We start from the raw sequence: 15,912 nt of genomic DNA on the forward strand, positions 1-15,912 counted from the left end.
GAGGGGGGGAAAAGAGAGAGAGAGAGAGGGGGGGGAAAAGAGAGAGAGAGAGAGGGGGGGGAAAAGAGAGAGGGAGAAGAGAAAAGAGAGAAAAGAGAGAGAAGAGAGAGAAGAGAGAGAGTAATGGAAGGGAAGAGGATTAATTTGGCCAAAGTGCCCCACATAGTCTCCTGGCTCCAGTTGACAATGCCAGAGAGATGTGGAACCTCCATTATCCCTAAAGCAAGGGTAGGAGAGGAAAGTAGAGTTTTATTCATGCAGAATTTCACAAACCCCTGTACACCCACCAATTACAAAGAGGCACAGCTTTAATTTTAAAGTGCTCCCTCCCAAAGAGATGAAACAAGTGAGGTGGTGCACATTTTCCACAAAAACGGAGTTCAACATCATACCTCCTCTCTGCCATTTGGCCTATTTGCCTGCTCCTCTCCCCCTTTCCTTACCCTGCTGTCCTGGCACGGTCTCAGCCGCTTTCCCGTCATGTTTAAAGTGACAATAGTGCCGCTGGCAGGAGCCGCGAGCAAAGAAGGGGCAGATAACTGAGTCAAAGCAGCCAGTGGAGCCCAGCATTGCCCCAGCCTGCAGGGACTGAGCCTCTCCCCACCCCCCAGAACTGCACCCAAATCCCAGCCCCAAACACTCAATTTAAACACTCAGAGTGCTCTCAATCAACCCAGCAACTGGGGGGCAACACCACCTGCCTCCACTTCTCAACAAGTGGCCTCTATCACTCAGGGCTTAATGTGTTCTTTGCAGCAAAAAGGATCATTAGAAATCTAAATTGAATGCTGTTATAGGGTAAATCTGCTGGAAGATTCAATTTGCTTGTTCTGTCATCTTAAAGGGATACCACAGGGTGTAACTCACCCCTCACTGAATCATTTACCAGTTTTATTATTACAAATACTCAATCATTTGTAGTGTCGCAGACAGGAACTGAAGAACTGGTTAGTCACAAACGAGGGAGGAGAACTGGATCCTGGATTCTGGTGCGTGAAAAAGTCTCCGGCAGCGCGAGCTGGTGCAGGGAGAGGGACTGGGAGATTTGAGAGCAGTAAAAATGGTCTATGAGTTGGGAAGTTAAAGAAATTCAAACAGAGTGGGCGGATTCTCCGAAATGGAGGCAGAGTGTTCGCGCCGTCGTCAACGCCGTCGAGGTTCACGACGGCGCGAAACGGCCCCGATCCCGACCGATTCAGGGCCTGATAATGGGCTAGGAGCGGCGCCGCATCATTTACACGCGCCAGGCCTTGGCGCCGCGTCAAGGCAGCGCCGCATACATGACGCGGCCGGCGCCGCATAACTGGTGTCACCCGCGCATGCGTGGTTGCCGTCCTCTCCAGCCGCCCCGCAAGAAGATGGGGGACGGATCTTGCGGGGCTGCGGAAGAAAGGAGGTCCTCCTTCAGAGAGGACAGCCCGACGATCAGTGGGCACCGATCGCGGGCCAGACCCCATTTGAGGCCCCCCCCCCCCCCCGGTGCGGGATCCCCCCTCCCCCCCCCCCGCAGGCCGCACCACCCCCCCCCGCAGCGTTCCCGCGCTGTTCCCGCCGGCAGCGACCAGGTGTGGACGGTGCCGGGGGGAACCTGCCGTTTTGGGCTGGCCGCTCGGCCCATCCGGGCCTGAGAATAACGGGGGTGCCGGAGAATCGCCATTTTGGGTGTCTCGGGCGATTCTCCAGCCTACGGCCCGCGGAACTCGACCGTGCCGTTCCCGCCGCTTGGGAGATTCGCGAGAGGACATCGGACCGGCGTCGCGGGAAAATTTGGCGACCCAGGCGATTCTCCCAACCAGCACGGGAGCGGAGAATCGCGCCCAGGAACTGTAGTAAAATGGAGGCAATTGAGAGGTTTGGTGGCATAGTGGTATTGTCATGGCACAGTGGTATTGTCATGGCACAGTGGTATTGTCATGGCACAGTGGTATTGTCATGGCATAGTGGTACTGTCATGGCATAGTGTATTGTCATGGCATAGTGGTACTGTCATGGCATAGTGGTACTGTCATGGCACAGTGGTATTGTCATGGCACAGTGGTATTGTCATGGCACAGTGGTATTGTCATGGCACAGTGGTATTGTCATGGCACAGTGGTACTGTCATGGCACAGTGGTATTGTCATGGCACAGTGGTACTGTCATGGCACAGTGGTATTGTCATGGCACAGTGGTATTGTCATGGCACAGTGGTATTGTCATGGCACAGTGGTACTGTCATGGCATAGTGGTATTGTCATGGCACAGTGGTATTGTCATGGCACAGTGGTACTGTCATGGCACAGTGGTATTGTCATGGCAAAGTGGTATTGTCATGGCACAGTGGTATTGTCATGGCACAGTGGTACTGTCATGGCATAGTGGTATTGTCATGGCACAGTGGTATTGTCATGGCACAGTGGTATTGTCATGGCATAGTGGTATTGTCATGGCACAGTGGTATTGTCATGGCATAGTGGTATTGTCATGGCATAGTGGTATTGTCATGGCACAGTGGTATTGTCATGGCATAGTGGTATTGTCATGGCATAGTGGTATTGTCATGGCATAGTGGTATTGTCATGGCACAGTGGTATTGTCATGGCATAGTGGTATTGTCATGGCACAGTGGTATTGTCATGGCACAGTGGTATTGTCATGGCACAGTGGTATTGTCATGGCATAGTGGTATTGTCATGGCACAGTGGTATTGTCATGGCACAGTGGTATTGTCATGGCACAGTGGTATTGTCATGGCATAGTGGTATTGTCATGGCACAGTGGTATTGTCATGGCACAGTGGTATTGTCATGGCACAGTGGTATTGTAATGGCACAGTGGTATTGTCATGGCACAGTGGTATTGTCATGGCACAGTGGTATTGTCATGGCACAGTGGTATTGTCATGGCACAGCGGTATTGTCATGGCACAGTGGTACTGTCATGGCATAGTGGTATTGTCATGGCATTGTGGTATTGTCATGGCACAGTGGTATTGTCATGGCACAGTGGTATTGTAATGGCACAGTGGTATTGTCATGGCACAGTGGTATTGTCATGGCACAGTGGTACTGTCATGGCACAGTGGTATTGTCATGGCACAGTGGTATTGTCATGGCACAGTGGTATTGTCATAGCATAGTGGTATTGTCGTGGCACAGTGGTACTGTCATGGCAAAGTGGTATTGTCATGGCATAGTGGTATTGTCATGGCATAGTGGTACTGTCATGGCAAAGTGGTACTGTCATGGCATAGTTGTATTGTCATGGCAAAGTGGTATTGTCATGGCAAAGTGGTATTGTCATGGCAAAGTGGTATTGTCATGGCATAGTGGTATTGTCATGGCATAGTGGTATTGTCATGGCATAGTTGTATTGTCATGGCATAGTGGTATTGTCATGGCACAGTGGTATTGTCATGGCATAGTGGTATTGTCATGGCACAGTGGTATTGTCATGGCACAGTGGTATTGTCATGGCACAGTGGTATTGTCATGGCATAGTGGTACTGTCATGGCACAGTGGTACTGTCATGGCACAGTGGTATTGTCATGGCACAGTGGTATTGTCATGGCACAGTGGTACTGTCATGGCATAGTGGTATTGTCATGGCACAGTGGTATTGTCATGGCACAGTGGTACTGTCATGGCATAGTGGTATTGTCATGGCACAGTGGTATTGTCATGGCATAGTGGTATTGTCATGGCAAAGTGGTATTGTCATGGCACAGTGGTATTGTCATGGCACAGTGGTATTGTCATGGCACAGTGGTATTGTCATGGCACAGTGGTATTGTCATGGCACAGTGGTATTGTCATGGCATAGTGGTATTGTCATGGCATAGTGGTACTGTCATGGCACAGTGGTACTGTCATGGCACAGTGGTATTGTCATGGCACAGTGGTATTGTCATGGCACAGTGGTACTGTCATGGCATAGTGGTATTGTCATGGCACAGTGGTATTGTCATGGCACAGTGGTACTGTCATGGCATAGTGGTATTGTCATGGCACAGTGGTATTGTCATGGCATAGTGGTATTGTCATGGCAAAGTGGTATTGTCATGGCATAGTGGTATTGTCATGGCACAGTGGTATTGTCATGGCACAGTGGTATTGTCATGGCACAGTGGTATTGTCATGGCACAGTGGTATTGTCATGGCACAGTGGTATTGTCATGGCACAGTGGTACTGTCATGGCATAGTGGTATTGTCATGGCACAGTGGTATTGTCATGGCACAGTGGTATTGTCATGGCACAGTGGTATTGTCATGGCACAGTGGTACTGTCATGGCATAGTGGTATTGTCATGGCACAGTGGTATTGTCATGGCACAGTGGTATTGTCATGGCACAGTGGTACTGTCATGGCACAGTGGTATTGTCATGGCACAGTGGTATTGTCATGGCACAGTGGTACTGTCATGGCATAGTGGTATTGTCATGGCATAGTGGTATTGTCATGGCACAGTGGTATTGTCATGGCACAGTGGTACTGTCATGGCACAGTGGTATTGTCATGGCATAGTGGTATTGTCATGGCAAAGTGGTATTGTCATGGCATAGTGGTATTGTCATGGCACAGTGGTATTGTCATGGCACAGTGGTATTGTCATGGCACAGTGGTATTGTCATGGCACAGTGGTATTGTCATGGCACAGTGGTATTGTCATGGCATAGTGGTATTGTCATGGCACAGTGGTATAGTCACGGCACAGTGGTAATGTCACGGCACAGTGGTACTGTCATGGCACAGTGGTACTGTCATGGCACAGTGGTATTGTCATGGCACAGTGGTACTGTCATGGCATAGTGGTATTGTCATGGCATAGTGGTATTGTCATGGCACAGTGGTATTGTCATGGCACAGTGGTATTGTCATGGCACAGTGGTATTGTCATGGCATAGTTGTATTGTCATGGCATAGTGGTATTGTCATGGCAAAGTGGTATTGTCATGGCACAGTGGTATTGTCATGGCACAGTGGTATTGTCATGGCACAGTGGTACTGTTACTGGACTAGTAATCCAGGGACTCAGGATAACCCAGGTTTGAATCTCCCCATGGCAAATGGTGGAATTAAAACTCAATAAAATATCTGGAATTAAAAAGTCTAAATGATGACCGTGAAACCATTGTCGATTGTTGGAAAAACCCACATCCAATGAACAAATTTTTTTTAAAGTTAATTTTAAAATGGTTGTGTGGACATTGGCTGGGTAGTTGGTTTGTGATGCAGAGCGATGCGAACAACATGGGTTCAATTCCTGTACCGGCTGAGGTTATCCATGAAGGCATCGCCTTCTCAACCTTGTTCCTCACCTGAGGATGTGGTGACCCTTAGGTTAAACGACCACCAGCCAGCCCCTAAAGGAGAGAGCAAGCCCTCTAGGACTGTGATGATATTTGCATTTTACATTCTAAGCAGTTGATGTAGTGCATCGAGTGTGTTAGTGCCGAGGCTGGTGTGTTGGGAAGGCTGCTGGTGGCCTCTTGCTCTCAGCTCCCACCGCTGGCAACAAAAAGAGAACTGTGTGCCCCTCCTGCCAGTATATATCCTCCTCATCTGCCAGCCCTGTGTAGTGCCTCCCTCTGGCGACATATGTAAACTGAGTACCTCGTGGATCCAGGCTGAACTACTGGGTACCCAGAGAGGTGGCATACATGCCCACTGGTCTGTAGTTACACCCTGGTGCCCTTGAACCAGGCCCCCAGCTGTGGGTGAATAGCTCTTCTGCCCTGTGAGTTTTTCAGGGGAGAAGACGGATAAGAGAATAAACCTGACGGAAAATCCAGAGTGAAGTCCCGTAGGTGGCAATCTGCCATCGATCAGGCAGCTTTCTGACACCTCCTAGAGCTGGAATTTATAACCATGGTTTCCAAATCTCAGCTTGACCTCATCTTAGAATCATAGAATTTACAGCAAAAGGAGGCCATTCGGCCCATCGAGCCTGCACCGGACTTTGGAAAGATTACCCTACTTAAGCCCACACCTCCACCCTATCCCCGTAACCCAGTAACCCCACATAACCTTTTGGACACTAAGGGCACTAGATCCTGGCCAATCCACCTAACCCGCACATCTTTGGATTGTGGGAGGAAACCGGAGCACCCGGAGGAAACCCACGCACACACGGGGAGGACGTGCAGACTCCGCACAGACAGTGACCCAAGCCGGGAATCGAACCTGGACCCTGGAGTTGCGAGGCAGCAGTGCTAACCACTGTGCCAACCAGAACACCAGAATCTATTTCTTCTCTCCTTAGAATATTAGCCCGCAATTTAGAAATGCCGATACTAATGGTGATTGTTGTTAGTGTTCTGTAAATGGTCAGCAACCTCTGGCAAGGGCAGGAAAACATGAAGATCCAAAGGTTACTGCCCAAATTTCAAAACGTTAAATTTAAAACATATTATTTTCCTTTCTGCCCCGATTGGCACAATGTTGAAACGTGTAGATGAGCAGAGCGATCTTAGTGCCCATTATCCCTCTGAGAGACAGAGAATGTCAATACGGCGGATAAAAAACATATGGATTACTTGGGTTTATAAATAGTGGGATGGAAATTACAAAGAGAAGAGATTATTTAAAATCTTTATAAATCACCGGTTCGGCCTCAGTTGGAATTTTGTGAACAATTTTGGGCAGGACATTTAAGGATAGATGGCAAGACCTTCGCAAGAGAACAGAGGAGGTTCACCAGGATGTTACCAAGAACTTCAGTAAGCAGGAGAGGTTGGAAAGGTTAAGAGTGTTCTCCTTGGAACAGGGAATGTTCAGAGGTTAACAGCCCTCGACACTATCTGCAACTCCACCAACCTTTTGTGTCATCGGTTAAGAGGTGACCATTTTGAGGTTTTCAGAACCTTGAGAGGTTTTGGTGAAGTAGAGAGGAAAACTCTACCCTCTGGGAAGTGGGTCAAAAACCGGAAGTCAGGGATTTAGAATCATTGACAAAGGATCTGGAGGGGAGTTGGAGAGCGAGATCGTACGGCCTCGTTATGACCCAGGATGCAACGAGGCTGGTAAATCTCGCAGTTTCCTCCCACTGTCCAAAGATGTGCAGGTTATGGGCAGCATGTTGGCACAATGGTTAGCACTGTTGCTTCACTGCTCCAGGGTCCCAGATTCGATTCTTGGCTTGGGTCACTGTGCGGAGTCTGCACGTTCTGTCCGTGTCTGCGTGGGTTTTTTCCGGGTGCTCCGGGTTCCTATCATAGGCCAAACCTGTGCAGGTTAGGTGGATTGGCCATGATAAATTGCCCTTAGTGTCCAAAAGGCTTGGGTGGGGTTGCTGGGGATGGGGTGGAGGTGTGGACTTCAGTGGGGTGCTCTTTCCAAGGGCTGGTGCAGACTGATGGGCCGAATGGCCTCCTTCTACATTGTAAATTCTATGGTTCTATTGACAAATCAAAAATGTTTTACCCGTCAGTCTGGCCTCAATAAAAGTCGAGATGGATTTGCAGGTACAGCATTAGTTATTTTATTTGACTTGCAAGTCTGTTTCATTTCACACAGGCACAGGACACAGCTAGTCTCCTACACCCCGGGAAATGAATGAAGAAGGAGACAAAGGGATTTCTGCAAATACATTCAAATGGCATCAAGTTTCACATACACGATTCCATTGGTCATCCTATACCCCTCCTGACCTGGCCATACATCCTGATTGGCTCACTTCTCATCCCTTCCTCTGGCCCCCTTATTACCCAGCATCCTTTTCTCCTCCTTTGGTGGACACACCTCCTCCTTGCTTTGCCATGTGTTCCTAAATCCTTTGTCTGTGAACTCACCAGAATAAGACTGGCCTATCTCTACATTACAGTAACTAATATCTCTAAAGTAACTATTTTATTTCACATTCGTCACTATGATGCCATAGGTGGATTGGCCATGCTAAATTGCCCCTTTGTGTCCAGGATGTGTAGTTTAGGTGGGGTTATGGGGTGGGATGGGGGAGTGGGCCTAGGTAGGTTGCTCTTTCAGAGGGTTGGTGCAGACTCGATGGGCTGAATGGCCTCATTCTGCTCTGTAGGATTCTATGGTTCTAAGCCTCTCGCGAGATTTGCAACACTCAGGACACCTGGCAAGACCGAACGTGTGCCTGCACAACGTCGCGATCGAGGTCACGCCCTCACTAGGTGGCATCCAGATTTTCATATTTAAGTGAGAAGTTAGCCTCACTTAAATTTGGCTGTACCAGAGTCTCCCAAGGCCAGGGATCGAATGCCTGCACCTGGGAGACCTCATCGCAGCGGCGTTTAGCACTGGTCCACACAAACATGGACCAGGCGTAACAAGAACTGGGGGAGGGGGTTCCCTGGCCATCGGAGGCCCTCCGGTGGTCAGGCTCTGGGAAGGATGGTAACCTGGCACTCCCGCTGCCACCCAAGCACCTTGGCACTGCCTGCTTCGCAGTACTGGGATGCCTGGGTGGCACTGCCAACTGGCAGGGTCACTGCCAGGGTGCCAGACTGCCAATATCAAGATGCCCAGATGGCAAGTTGCCCATGCTGGAGATGGGCCTCAGAGGTGACCTGCCCTTATGAAGTGAGGGGGGGGGGGGGGGCTCAAGGACCCCTTAACAAATAAATTGGGGCGTTGGGGGGGTTTGAGTGATCAGGGCGATATTTAAGACTGACGTCCGGATCTCTTCCTGCGCTGACAAGCTCAGGAAATGAAGGTAATTGCAGCTGCTGTGGGGCGTTCCTCCCCGAGGCCAAAATAAACCCAAAGTCCCGTTTGGTAGCGGGGTCGTTCTCGTTAAATCGCGCCCGAAGAGTAATTGTTTCCACTCAGGGGGGCGTGATTTAATGGCCACATTGCGCCTGGAAAGCAGCTCGCTGCAGGGCAACATGGCCGATAGAAACCGGGAGACCCCGATCCCGGGATCCACCCGGCTCGCAACACCTTGCGAAATCTAACGTGATCTAATTCCTGAAATAATTTTGAAAGGGAGTTGGACGGGGTACTCCAGGATGAGGAACGTGCCAGGTAATAAGTAAAAGGTGAGGGAGGAGGAGAGTGGGGCATTGGGGTGAACTGGAATGCTCCAGTAAGAGCTGGCACAGTCAGCTGGAGTGACCTCCATTGTGCTCCAAGATTCTATTTCCTTTTCGATTCCAGCCTCGCGTGTTGCAGGGCTGGAGGAGGCTTTAAATCCGGGAAGACTTCCTATCTGCAGCTCATTGAGAATTTCAGTACTCACATAGAAACAATGGCCAGATGGACGACTGACATGTGTGGGACATAACTTCAGCAAGAGGTAGAGGGAAAAAATGCAATGAGTAAAAACCTTGCTCCAACATTTCAAGAGATTTGTGTGCAGCACAACACATTTTAGTTTTAATCTGTATTTTGCTTAAAAATCACAACAATCCATTTAATTGAAGTGAGTTTTGACATATTGTATTACATATTCCTTCGTTTTTCAACAGGTGCTACAACAATGCAACTTCTGTCAAATATTTCTAAACCACAATGTCCATTTTTCAGAATCATTGGCAACCCACAATCAAAGAAAAAGCTAGAATTTACACAGCACATTTCACAACCTCAGGATATCCCAAAGCACTGGGACAAATCATGTACTTTTGCAGTGTGGTCGCTGTTGTGTGGTCACTGTGTGCCAGATTGCACACAGCAAACTCCCACAGGCTGCTGTGCGATAAGGGCTGGCTCATCTGTCTTTTAGTGATGTTGGTCGAAGGAGAAATATTCTCCAGGATGTGAGGGAGAATGCCTCTGCTTGAACAAGGGCAATATTATTCTAGAGCAACTCTTCTTCCCTTAGATTGTTTCGTTCTCTTTTTGAGAAGCAGCATGTGACATCCTGACTAGCCGGTGACATTAAATAAAGCGTATGTATGACAGAATCTATCGAGAATGATCCACGTTTGGGAACCATTTGCTTGCTGGAAGAGAGGGGACAATAACCATAGTAAAAGTGTCCATATAATACGGAGAATAATTATTATCAATTCTGCTGACGATATAGGTACACAACGAACAGTGTTGATAATATAATACAACCAATACACGGAGAACAGATCCCTTTTGAAAGCATTACTGTGTTGGACCATCTAAGTTACAGCAACGTGTAATTGTAAAGCGCCTTGAAGGTGGAAAACTGTCTCAAGATGCTTTATTGGAGTGTAATCAGGCAGGAATAGATACTGAACCAAACTCTGACTCAAAGAGGGCCTCGGAGTAGGCGAGGTCGATGGAGATGTGAAGAGGTTTAGGAAGTTAATTCCAGTGTAGGTGGCTGGAGACAACTGGTCACCAATAATTGGAATGTGGGAGGATGGGGGAGGGGGGGCGACGAGGGATGTGGATAAGGCAAATGTCAGAGGAAGAGAGGATTCAGGGAAGGGAATTGGATAGAGGGAAATTAGAGGGAAAAGTTCCCAAAAGTTTGCCTAATCCCACAGAAAAAAAAGCATACTCGCTATGACATACCAACCCAGTCTTTGCAACGCACAAACCATTCTAAGAAATAACGCCTCAGCTTCTAAGTAAGTTAACATGTTGATGATAGAGCAGCAGTCCATGCGGTCTAGTTTCTCTCTTGCTTGACGCATTAGGACTTGGGTAAACCGGTCTCCGGTGTGCTGCTGTTAAGAGTTTGTTGCAGGGAGTCCAGAAGCAGCCTCTTGCCGTGACATGAGTGTACACACTTCATAAATACGGAAGGAGGTGAAGGCGGCTGCCACGATGCAGGCTGCTCCCACGATGTACCACCAGCTGAATGCGGTGAAAGAAGCCCCTTTCAAGATGCAGTAAAAGCCAAACACGACCAGAAGAATCAGCGAGAATATCTGCACACATACCGGGGGGTTCTGTGACATGTTGGTCGATAAACAGTAAAATACAATGTAGCAGTTAGACTCTCAACTTATTAATTAGACGTTTGTAATCATAATTTCTAGAAGCTTCTCGCTGAACAAACAAAAAACTACTGAAGGCTAGAAGAATAGCAGATGAGATGCCTTATTGATGGAGCAGTAATGTGAGGGATTGTATATATACCACTGCACAAATAATTCTATTTGGGATAATGGTTCAGGATTGCTAGATATATCCTTTCTTAGCCGAGGTGTTAACCAGCTCAGGTTTCAGACTAAAGCTTCAGATCCCAGCTGTCTGTTTGCATTTTCACCTGCTCCTTTTCACATTAATTTGAAGAGTTGAGATATTTGCAGTTCTGAAAAAGAGTTGCTTTCAAACATTGCCGCAGATGAAACATATCGATGCTTATTAAAGCATTTATTTATTAATGCTCTACTCTATCTGAGGCGCAAAGGATTACACACCTTGTTTATCGAAATCTCATTGAACACTCCATAAGTCTGCTTTGCTGCATTAAGTTGATGAGGTGGCGTTGCAGGATTATACTGCCTGAATTCAGAAGCTCAGGCTGTGGAAGAACGCCACAGAATGGATAAGTATAACATCATATAATAAGATGTGATAATGAAATCTATATTTGTTACATCTGTTGTTCAATAAATAGATATTATTGTGCTCAAAGGTGAAAATGTGTGAAGGTGAAAATAATCGCCCTTAATGAGCTTTAGATTGGATCATTTATTCAATGCATTCTCATTATTTTATAAGATTTTCTGGTTTATAGGATCTGCTCTGACAGCCTATTGTCACCTGTCTTCTATTATTGGTGCTGAATGAATGAATGCTCCATATGTCCGCAGTGTTCTCAAAGCTCAGCCCATCTGAATCGGGTGTTATCTGGGAGCTCTGCCCCTAGTTTGAGTCTCAATTTTTAAAGTTACGTTTCTGAGATGTGTTGCTTTCGGTGAGAAAAAGGGTGTTTGTGAAACTTGTTGGGATCATAGTGAGGCCTTCTTAAAGTTCGGCACTGCATCTTGTCTCTGTAGCTGTTCGCCCAGGGAACAGTTTGCTTGCTTTGAGAGGAGCTAATAGACATCCCTCTCTATCTGAGCTTGTGGAGTAGGAGAGCGAGCAGGTCTTTGCTCCCTGGCATGTTGGACGAAGTCTGCATGTGGAGACCATGGTCATTGTTTTTCCACAAAGTACTTTATTTGTAAAATTCACCATGACTGTTCAAAGTTGGCATTATATAAAGTGCAAAACCAACCAGTTTCTTCCAATTCTGAATGTTCCTCACCACATTTACAATTGTAGTCAATATTTACAATGTGTATAACATGTCAAAAATTTAGCCTGCAGGGGTTGTATCAGTTTCCAGTTCCTCTGTGTACTCTGACTATCTTGACATTTCCCTATTGAACATTAGCAGTGTCTGGTTCAAGTTTTATTGTGTCCCTCAACATATAGTCCTGGACCATGGAATGTGCCAGTCTTCAACATTCAGGTTGTGGACAACCCCTTTACACTAGAACACCAGCAGGTTCTGGGTCAACCAAAGAGTGTCTTTCACCAAGTTGATGGTTCTCCAGCCACAGGTGATGTTTACCTCAACGTGCATACCTTGAAACAGTCTCTGGAAAACACAATTTTGTGTCATGAAGCTAATCCAGCTGAAACGCAATAAAAACCACCAAATCTCTCTCCTTTGCAAACAAGGAAGGTAATAACAGTCTCTTCCCCACCACAGCTGCCTCAAGGCAACATGGGGAGAAGGTGTAGGAAGGAGCTGAAAGAGACGGCCTTAATCACCACCAACTAAGGCTTGATACTTGTTTGAACGTTCTGGTGCTGAACCGTTCTGTCAAATGTCTTTGATGGGCTGCTCAAGGAACCATCCAACAGCAACCACCATCCCATTCCCGCGAGGTCTCAAGGACATTACATATGGACTGCTGCCTAATGGACTTGTGGAAAAGGCTTTTATTCCAAAAACCTCCCCCAGGGACAAATGGTACAGAACAGTCCAACTGAATGGAGCATTCCGTGGCAATGTGGCCAGACCCATTCTTCACAACATCGGGAGAGGTGGAACCTTAGTACGTAGTGACTCCTGGAGTTTGTCCACCGAGGGTTTATGCACAGCTCGATGCTGTTAGTTAAGGACAAAGTTAGGCATATCAGAGATGAAGAGGGGAACTTGTGTGTAGATGTAGAGGCTATGGGAAGGGCTTTACATAAATGTCTCCATATTTAACAAGGAAATGGATGACACAGGTATCGTAGTCCAAGAGGAACACTGAGATATTGGATGGGATAATCATAAAGAGAGAGGAAGTATTTGAATATTGGAATCCTTGAAAGTTGAGAAGTCGCCAGGGCCAGATGGATTGTTTCTGAGGCTACTGACGGTGGTCAGAGAGGAGATAGCAGATGCTCTGAGGGTCATTTTCCAATCCTCACTAGATACAGGGGGGGGGTACCAAAGGACTGGAGAAATGTAAATGTTGTACCATTGTTTAAAAAGGGATCGCAGGAAATGCCAAACAATTATAGGTCAGTTAGTCTTACGTAGGTGGTGGGCAAATTAGTAGAATCAATCCTGAGAGATAGGATTAACTGTCACATAGAAAGGCATGGACTAGTCAGGGATAGTCAGCATGAATTTGTTAAAAGTAAGGTCTTGCTCACGAATTTGATTGAATTCTTTGAGGAAGTGACAAGAAGGGTTGATGAAGGTAGTGCAGTGGATGTGGTATATATGGATTTTAGCAAGGCATTTGACAAAGTCCTACATGGCAGATTGGTCAAGAAAGTGAAAGTCCATGGGATGCAGGGCAATGTGGCAAACTGGATAAAAATTTGGCTGAGTAACAGGAAAGAAAGGGTAATGGTCGATGGCTGCCCTTGCAATTGGAATGTTGTTTCAATGGTGCTCCACAGGGCTCAGTGTTGGGACCCTTACTGTTTGTGTTTTACATTAATGATTTGGATGTGAACGCGCGGAGCATGATTGGGAAATTTGAAGATGACACAAAGATTGGCCAAGTGGTGGACAGTTTAGAGGATAGCTAAAAGCAGATTACAGCGGATGCTGGACAATCTCAGCAGGTCTGACAGCATCTGTGGAGAGAGAAGGGAGCTAACGTTTTGAGTCTGGGTGACTCTTTGTCAAAGCTGGAGAGAACTGGAAATAGGGTCAGATTTATACTGGGGGGGGTGGGGGTGGTGGAGTGGTGGGGCTGGACAGAGGGCCAGCGATAGAACATAGAACATAGAAGGCTGGACAGAGGGCCAGCGATAGAACATAGAACATAGAACATTGGTGGATAGACAAAGACGTCGAGGACAGAAGATGAAAGGAATGTAAATGGGGGTGATAGCAGCATTTGGTAAAGGTGGAACCCACCATAAGGATTGGTTTGATACTTAGCTGAGATAACATCTGTCATTGATGCAAAAAACAAAGCCTACATGATAATAACATAACCCAACATCTCAAATATTGCTCGACCTGAAATAGCCAAGACAGCCGTTCAAAAGATATGGAGATACCGTGAACACTGGATGAACCAATGTTTCGAAACCCAAACTGCCCGTGACAATGGAAATCGACAGGCTACACATGAAGGCATGAAGTGGGTGCTTGGTCACACATCACCAGAATTGCCTCTCTAAAGTTGGTAGATGGCAAAGTCACTGACAGAAATAAACAGATGTTGTTGGTGTAGTCTGAGTTCCTGTGAGTTGTGCTGCGGTAGTTGGACCTGTCCCTGCTTGACCCTCTCCCAGACCTTCCTGACATGGACGATTGAGGAACCCTCATCACTTGGGTTTGACCACCTAGCAAAACGAAGTGCAGCCAGCCAGAACCCTGGCCAAACAGCTCTAGCACTGAAAGTCTCACCTATAACCAGAACTTTATGGTCTTCTGCTTCTCTGCTGGAAGGTAGACTCCATTCCACAGGAGATTCTTGATGTAAACATCATCACACTTTACAAAAACAAGGGCGATAGAGGTGACTGTAACATCTAAAGGGGCATCTCATTCCTTGGCATCATGGGAACGGCCTTTTCTCGGGTCATTCTTAAAAATTCTATCTTAGTGTGTTCGGAGGCACAATCTGGTTTCCGGGTTGGCAGATACACAGAGGACGTGATTTTCTCCATATGCTGGCTACAAGAAAATTGTAGGGAAGAGGGTTACTTTCTTATATCTCACTAAGGTACTAGGCACTGTCAGCAGAGCAAGACTCCAAGATTTGGGGGAAATTGGCAGCCAAGCACAGTGGTTAGCACTGCTGCCTCACGGCGCCGAGGTCCCAGATTCGATCCCGGCTCCGGGTCACTGTCTGTGTGGAGTTTGCACATTCTCCCCATGTCTGCGTGGGTTTCGTCCCCACAACCCAAAGATGTGCAGGGTGGGTGGGTTGGCTACGCTAAATTGCCCCTTAATTGGAAAAATGAATTGGGTACTCTAAATTTTAAAAAAAAAGTAATTGGCAGTCAAGCAAAACTCATTCTCACCTGCTGCTTTCCAGAGAACATGCCCTGCTCTGTAAACGTTCTTGTCTCCACATCTGACAGTTTCAGACTGAAGAATGTATTTAAACAGGGTTGTCTCTGAGCCCATACGCTATTTGGCATCTTCTTCCCCACTCTCCTGACCTGCGCCTCCTCTGCAGATGTGGAAGGCGTCTACTTTCACACTCAATCAGGCGCTAAGCTCTACAATCTGTCAAAATAATATCACATCCTGATTGGAGAACTCCTCTCCAGAAACTAAGCTACAAAGACTGATGGAGCTGGCTCTCCCATGCCTGTAACTTGTTGCCCTTGACTATATGCATCAGGAAAACCATTGCCATGGGACAAGGTGTTGCATCTCTGCCCCTGATCACACTTTATAACACCCCGTTGTAATTGGTTGGTAAATTTTGGGGGTGCATGGTGACAGGCATTCTGTCCCTTGATGCAGAGCTCGATACGCTGATAGGGAAATCAGCTTGCAAAGCGTATGTAGATTAACACCAGGCTGAGCCTTAGGAGCAAGCTGATGGTTTATGAGGCCTGTGTTTTCAGCACC

The sequence above is a fragment of the Scyliorhinus torazame genome, chromosome 9 (genome assembly GCF_047496885.1).
Source record: "Scyliorhinus torazame isolate Kashiwa2021f chromosome 9, sScyTor2.1, whole genome shotgun sequence".
NCBI lineage: Eukaryota > Metazoa > Chordata > Chondrichthyes > Carcharhiniformes > Scyliorhinidae > Scyliorhinus > Scyliorhinus torazame.